Genomic DNA, 8,012 nt, shown 5'->3' on the forward strand with positions numbered 1-8,012 from the left:
TTCGTTTCATAAAGGGCTAATTCATAATGGCTGTGAAAAAATAACGGAGAAAGCCGAAATCATGGAGGAAAATATAACTAAAGTACTAAAGAAAGTTAAAAACAACAAAGCACCAAGACCAAGAAATATAAAAATGGAACTGCTGAAATACGGTAGTTGTTCAAACAAGAGTTGTTCAATAAAATCGAAGCAGGAGAGGAGATTCCAGATGAGTGGAATCTATCATACATGACCTCCATTTTTAAAAAAGGTAACAAAAGATGAATCAATATAATGCCTTCAATAGCAAGAATCTTTACCACAGTTATAGAGAAAAAATAGAACAACACATAAACTATTATGGAGAAGAACAATCCGGCTTCCGAAAAGCCAGATCATGTCTAGATAACAAAATTCATGTCTAAATGACAGCCTAACTCTCAAGTCTAATTTCAGTTCTCTTGTACAAGTAACTTTATCATTTTATTTTTTCGTGTTTTCTTTATTCGAACTTTAATTTCTTTGGAGTAATCGTTTGTATGATTAATTATTGTGCCAAGATAATTGTAGTATTCAACATGTTCTTAAGTTTTACCGTTAATTGTGAGACTTTCATCATTATTTTGGTTTTTTGATATCTTCATAAATTTATTTTTCTTGATGTTTATCGAAAATTCATATTCTTTTTCATTTTCAACTATCTTGTTAATTAGCTTTTGGAGGTCTTGGAGGTTGTCTGCTATTATGATAGTATCGGAGATACTATGGAGAGAAACACCAGCTATAAAATGGAAAATGTACATCGAAAATGCTATGAAAGATAGAGACCTCAGAGATGGTGACTGGGATAATAAAGTAATCTGGAAGGCGAAAACGGCGAACTCATAATAGGAAAAAGCCAAAGAAAAAGAAGAAAAAGATTAATAGGTTTGTGTCATTTTGATAAATTACCAGTTTACACCGTTAATTAATTTTTTCGTAATATGCAGTTATCACAGGAAGTTATTAATCTGATTAGAAATATTTGACAATCTAAAGATTTCAAAACTCGAAAGTCGATAATGTATGTACTTGATAGGAGAAATATATATAAAGCAGACCAATAATACGATGAACATTCTAGACAAGCTACTGATTACAGTAACAAGAAACAAAATGATGTTGAAAATTGTGCTCCTTTTAAGCTGTGCTGCTTTAGCGATTAGCGCACGTAAGTAAAATAAAATATTAAAAAATAATTTTCAAAATCTTCTATAAATTATAAAATTCTAAAAATATTTTGTATGTATTATTCCAATTATATCAATTAAATAATATTTAGAACTTCACCTTCGCTGAAATAAAAAAAACATAGTATGTACGCCCAAAATTCGGCCTAGAATTATACTTAAATTATATAAAGCAGCTTCTCTTTTTTTCTTTTTCTAATCTATTTGCGCATACAAGCAAAGGCTAGTCGATGCATCGTCACAACTATCACCATCCGTTCGCTTGATAGCAGTATATAGTATATACAATCGCATTGCCTAATATTGGTTTAAGTTTTTTGCCTTTGCCGCAATGCTTTGCATTGTGTGAGTAGTACCCGTTGTACTACAAGACGTTTGACGCTAGCCTCGATTATAAACCACCCCCTGGGTGGTTTATAATCAATGACGCTAGTTTCTTGATTTAAAATCTTAAATATTGATCTAGCTTTTCACAAAATGTTCAGGTAATTTTTAATTTGGGATATTTGGTCGCCACTACACTTATTTCATTGCAGTGTATGTGGATTGCACGTACAACTCCTCCAAAAAAATTTATTTTGAAAATAAGCTTACAATACTACAAACTACATAATAATAAAATTAATCATCATCATCATCAGTAGCTCAACAACCATTTCTGGGTCCTGGCGAGTTCTAGGATTTTCCGCCATTCTGTTCTGTTCCTTGCTTTGTTTTCCAGTTGGTAATCTTAAGTGTTTTAGATCTTGTTCCACTTGTTCCATCTATCTAAGTTTGGGTCTTCCCTTTGACCTTCTCCCTACTGGTATTTTCCTCATTATATGTTTTGGTGTTTCAGTCTCCAACATCCGTTCAACATGGCCCATCCAGCGCAGACGTCCGATCCTTATGGATGTTATGACTTCGGGTTCATTGTATGCTATGTACAGTTCAAAATTATATCTTCTCCGCCAAATGTCATTTTCTTTCACCTCCTTATATATGTGTCTAAGGATTTTTCGTTCAGACGTACCTAATAGGTTCTCATCGCTTTTCGTTCTCATGGGTGTTATCAGGGTCTTGTATATTTTGCATTTGGTTTTTCTTGTGATGTTAGATCTTAGATGTTTAATTAGTCCATTATATGTTTTATTAGCGATATGTATTCTTCTCTTAACTTCTTCACTGACATTGTTATCTGCGGTAACTAGTGAATCTAGATATATAAAATTGTTTACGCTTTCGATGTTATAGTCTCCTATTGTCAGATTCTGTAGGTTTCTTTGGCCTGTAGATTTGCTGGGCTTCATGTATTTGGTTTTTATTTCGTTAATGTTAAGGCCACTGTCTTGTGCCGCTCTTTCTATCGCATTAAATGTTTCTATCATCTCTCATTCGCTTCTATTATAGCTATGATATCAACATCATCTGCAAATACCAATATTTGTACACTTTTTGTTATTATTGTTCCTCTGGTGTTGACTTTTGACTCTCTAATTATTTTCTCTAATACGATGTTGAATAGAATACAGGATAGAGCATCTCCCTCTCGTAGGCCCGTTCTCACATAGATTGTATCTGTTAGTGCGCTTTAAATTCGAATTTGGCTTTGTACTTTAAGTGTTTCTTTTACTATATCAATGAGTTGAGTTGGAATATTAAACTCTTTTAGTGCATGGATCAGAAATTCTCGATGGATGCTATCATAGGCACTCTCAAAATCAATGAAAAGATAATGTGTGTCTATATTAAATTCACTAGTATTTTTCAAGATTTGATCTATTGTGGACTTCTGCCTGCAGAATCCACATTGATATCCCCCAACTATTTGTTCCGCATATGGTCTCAATCGGTCATACACAATATTTGACAGTATTTTATATGCCACAGTTAGTAGCGTTATTACCCGATAGTTTTTACATTGAAGCTGATCTCCCTTTTTATGTAGTGGGATAATTACTCCGGTATTCCAGTCTTGCGGCAGTTGTTTATTATTCCATATGTTCACTATTAGTTCGTGTATCGCATTCAATAGGGAGTCTCCGCTTTCCTTTGTTAATTCTGCGCTAATGTTGTCTAATCCAAGTGACTTGTTGTTTTTCAGTCTGGTAACTGCTTCTTGCATTTCAGCTACTGAAGGGGGATTGTTTCTCTGGTATCCGTTTGATCCAGTATAATTCCATCATATAGTGGATCCTCGTGTTTTTTTCTTTGAAGAATTCTGTCCATCTTTGTAGTATTTCACTCTGTTGAGTTACTATATCTTCTTCTTTGTGTCCGCACATCATTGTTCTTGATTTAAATTCTTTTCTACTTTTGTTTAGTTTTTGGTAGAAATTTCTGTTTTCTGATGGTTTATTTAGTTTATCCATTTCTTGGAGTTCTTTTTCTATGTGTTCTCTTTTCTTTCTGAGATGTATTTTCTTCTCTTCCCTCTTTAGCATTTTATATTTCTCCTCTGCCTTTCGTATTCTATGTCATTGTTGTAGTCGTTGATATGCATTATTTTTCCTCTCTGTTATTTTACGACACTCTTCATCGAACCACTGTCCTTCAGTTGATTTGAGCTTTTTTGTAGACCCAGGGTTTCTTTGGCCGCGTGTTGTATGATGTTTTTACACGCTTCCCATTCTCTGTTTATATCCGCGTGCTTTTGTCTGTTTTCTAGCCTTCCTTTTATATATTCTTTGTATTTTGCCTATTTGCTGTTATCTGCTAAGTTTTTTATTTCATATTTTTCAATTTTGGATCCCTTTTCTTTTTTATTGTTTGAGATTCTGGCTCTTATTCTACTTTTCACTAGGTAGTCATCCGAGTTTGCATTTGCCCCTCGTCTACTGCATACGTTTGTTACGTCTGAGTGATGTCTAGAGTCAATAATAACATGATCGATCATGTTTACTGTAACCCCATCTGGAGATCTCCACGTTCCCTTATCAATATTTTTTCGCTGGAAGCATGTGCTGGCAATGACCATGTTAAGGGAAGTTGCAAGATTTATTAGTTTGATGCCATTATCATTGGATACCTCATGAAGGCTGTGCTTACCTATAGTTGGTAAGTATTCTTGCTCTTTTCCTATTTTTGTGTTGAGATCACCATAAATAATTTTGATATCATTCTTTGGACACGAATGGTACGCCGCTTTTAGTTCTTCATAGAATTTTTCTTTGGCATTGTCTTCCTTTTCCTCTGTAGGGACATGCACATTTAAGATGCTATAATTAAAAAATGTTCCCCTTAGCCTCAGGATGCACATTCTAGAGTTCATAGTACGAAAGTCTCTTACGAGGTGTTTAAACTTTTTATTTACAATGAAGCCAGTACCTAGTGCGTGGTCTTTAGCGTCGCAACTATAGAATATAATGTGGTGTCTTTTGTCAATGGCGCCACTCCCGGTCCATCTCATTTCCTGCAGAACTGTTATATCTATGTCATATCTATTCATTTCACCGAGAAGATTTTGGAGAGCTCCCGATCTGTATAGGGATCGGATGTTCCATGTCGCGATTCTTAAATCATGGAACTTTTTCTCGCACAGTCGTCGTCGTTTGATCAGTTCGGTTTTCTTTCCATGATTGATAATCAGTTGCTATTATCAAGTCCTCGTAGACACTTTGTCTCAGTACCAGCAACTTCATGTGGAGTCGTACGTTGCCATGTTATCTAATCCATTGGTAACTTTAACATCCTAATATATAAGACTAAATAATGTAAACTAAATTGTAACCTATAACTTTTAACGGGTTTTTACCCAGATATTTAGTGGTTCAAAACATGTACACCTAGACACTGATGATGGAACATGGTTTCCGAAAACGTTTTGTCTTCATGACATAGCCCGATTGGGTTTTTAATTTATATACCTTTATAAAGGATTTTAACAAATAAAGAACGTTATTTTAACTGTAGTAGGTGTTTGGAATGAGCTTAAATAACGTCAACACAGGCTTAAAGACGGATTTCCAGCATTTATGCATAACATTATATCTGTTTCTAATTCTGACCTTCATATTATCAATTTTATTGTTATTGGATGTTTGCAGTGTAATAGATCTTTAATATAGCCCCAGAAGAAGAAGTCGACTTTACTTAATTCTGGTGATCTAGCTGGCCAATGAATTGGTCCTTGTCTTCTTATACATCGCTAACGAAATTACTCATTCAATTTAACTTATGTAAGTCAGTTATGATCAGAAGGAGCTCCGTCATGTAAATACCATTCTTGTTGACAAATGTTGAGTAGCACTTTTTGAAGTAAAACGGATAAATGATTTACTAAAAAGAGTAAATTAACCCCTTCGTTTACTGTTTACTTTCAGAAGAAAGACTAATTTAAAAATTTTAAAGTTTACATAATTGCATAAGATACCACCTCAAATGATAAGGACCACCTAGTTTGATTATTCGATTATGTGGTATGGATTAGTTGTGGAGTAAGAGTGGAAGTTATGCGGACGGACACCTCTGTTTTTGTGAAACATTGCTTAATCTCCGAATAAAACAAAATCGAAAACAATTATTTGTTTAATTATTTTTTTGCTATGCTGATTCACACAAAGCTACCCTTCTTTCAAAATCATTTTCAGTCAATTCTTGGTGTCGTTAGATGTGGTATGTGTGCATGTGGTGTCTCGAAATAATTTTCTGAATATTTCTAACTAATGTCTTGTTCTCTTAAAATATTTTGTGTACTTATATAAGGATGCTCAGTGACGTCCAGTAAAACATTGAATTCGGTTTCTTCTGTTGCTACCGTTTCTGTTTTTTTAGTCTATATAATACTTAACCATTGCAAATTAATTTATCCACTACCTTTTAAAATGCACTCTTATTCAGTTTTCGACGATCTGGATATTGCTCATGATAGACTCTTGCCGTTGGTAAAGAGTTATTATATTTACCTAATGTACCTGTATGTATTGACCTTATGACCTTATTGACCTACCAATCACCTAGGGCTCGATAACATGGAAAGACTCCCACCAGAGCTTAATCCTTTTGATACGGTGGATATGTGGGGTGAGTGAATTTTCCCCTTAGAGGGGATGTGAGGCGTATGGCTAAATCTGAAATATTACATTCACCTAATGTACCAGTATGTATTGATCTTGTGTATCAGTTCTTCCCTTTCAAAGTTTGATATTGACTATTGTAAAATAATTTAAATTTAAGACAATGTCAAAACAATTTGATTTAAAATTGAATTGTTAATTTGTGAAACATACCTTCAAGTTAACCTTGATGTAGAAAAACATATCTTGTTTTGATTGTTAGCCAGTATATTTATAACAAATTTTAAAAGATGAGGCTTATAGCTACCTCCTATTTTTGTAAATAACTTTTTTTGGTATATCCTATAATCTCCCGTATAGTAAAATAATTTATAAGTAACGATTGTCAGTTTTTTGTATATAAAAATTTGTTTACAATTTTACAGCTGACGGAACATGCCCAGATACTACCAGTGAAAACCCCGTATATCTCCCAGATTCAGTGGATTGTGCAGTATTTTATGAATGTGATCACGGAGATCCAATTGAGTTGATTTGTGCTCCTGGAACATACTTTAATGAAAAAAACAGTCTTTGTGAAATTCCTAGTCTAGTGGATTGTGGAAGTAGATCAACTACACTAGCAACAACAACAGTACCACCAGAAAATTAATCGTCTTCATTTTACAATTGACAATAATATTTTATTGTTCGTAATTTGATATTATGAAATGAGATTAGTGGTAGTGGTTTAAACACGCTATACAACTAATAAATTATGGAAATATCTGACTACTGTTTGACTTTTTCTTTACCTGTCCATCCATCTTTATAAACATCTAATAGTTTAAAAATAAAATAGTCCTACAATATACAGGGTGTTTCAAAAAGGTATGTCATAAATTAAATCACGCATTCCGGGGACAAAAATAAATTGATTGACTCTAACTTACCTTAGTACAAAAGTGTACACAAAAAAAATTATAGCCCTTTTAAGTTACAAAATAAAAATTGTTTGTTTGCATTATCTCCTAAACTACTTGACATTTTATAATAAAAATGGATACGTTACTTTCTTGTTCTGAAAGCATTTTTTATATAAAAGAAACAACAAAATCTAAGCGCACAGAAAAATTTTAAGGTGTGCAGCCCTAAATCCCCCTAAAACTTTTAAGTACGTTTAAATCAAATGAATTTTGTGGTCTCATGAGTTTAACACATTATTTTTAAAACTTTTTTGCCTGTTATCACTTTTTCGAAAAACTAGTTTTTTCCTAGTTGGCCATAAAATTATTTCGATTATTGTCACATTTAAATTTTAAAGTTAAATTTAATTTATCTAGTGATTGTTAAAAGTATGCCAATATTATACATATAAGCTTACAATTTCATTTTCATTTTATTGTTTAACTACTAAGGTCTGTTTGCTTCAAAAACTAGTTAATTTCAGTTACAACACTAAGAAATAGAAGAAGAACTGTCACATTTTAACCTACATTAGTTTGTCAAATTTACCTCTTAAAATACTAGTAGACAACAAAAAAAACTCAATTTTACCAGTTCCTCTCCTACCAAGTAATGTAGTGCCAATAAGCCCCCTTTTTGAAAGTTTTATATCTGTTTTGTCCTTTTAATTGTGTTCCGTTTGTCCCTAATTGTGTTTTAGTTTTATAATTTTAACATTTGATATCACAATTTTCTGCCAAAACAGAAATTAAATGCCTTTTATCAAAAAATTTGATAATTACAAGTCAAAGAAATTGCACACCCACATAATAGTACAACTAATTTCATTCATTGTCATATAACTGTCCTCTTTCTGTAAAAAAAA

At 32.9% G+C, this 8,012-nt stretch overlaps 1 long non-coding RNA gene across 1 annotated transcript; it reads left to right on the top strand.

Annotated features, from left to right (window-relative positions):
- The first annotated feature begins 1,052 nt into the window (after window positions 1-1,052).
- LOC140445695 (uncharacterized) lies at window positions 1,053-6,976 on the top strand. Its single transcript, XR_011951430.1, has 2 exons — window positions 1,053-1,189; window positions 6,628-6,976. It is a non-coding gene; the product is annotated as an uncharacterized lncRNA (long non-coding RNA).
- Window positions 6,977-8,012: the final 1,036 nt, after the last annotated feature.

The sequence above is a fragment of the Diabrotica undecimpunctata genome, chromosome 7, assembly GCF_040954645.1.
Source record: "Diabrotica undecimpunctata isolate CICGRU chromosome 7, icDiaUnde3, whole genome shotgun sequence".
NCBI lineage: Eukaryota > Metazoa > Arthropoda > Insecta > Coleoptera > Chrysomelidae > Diabrotica > Diabrotica undecimpunctata.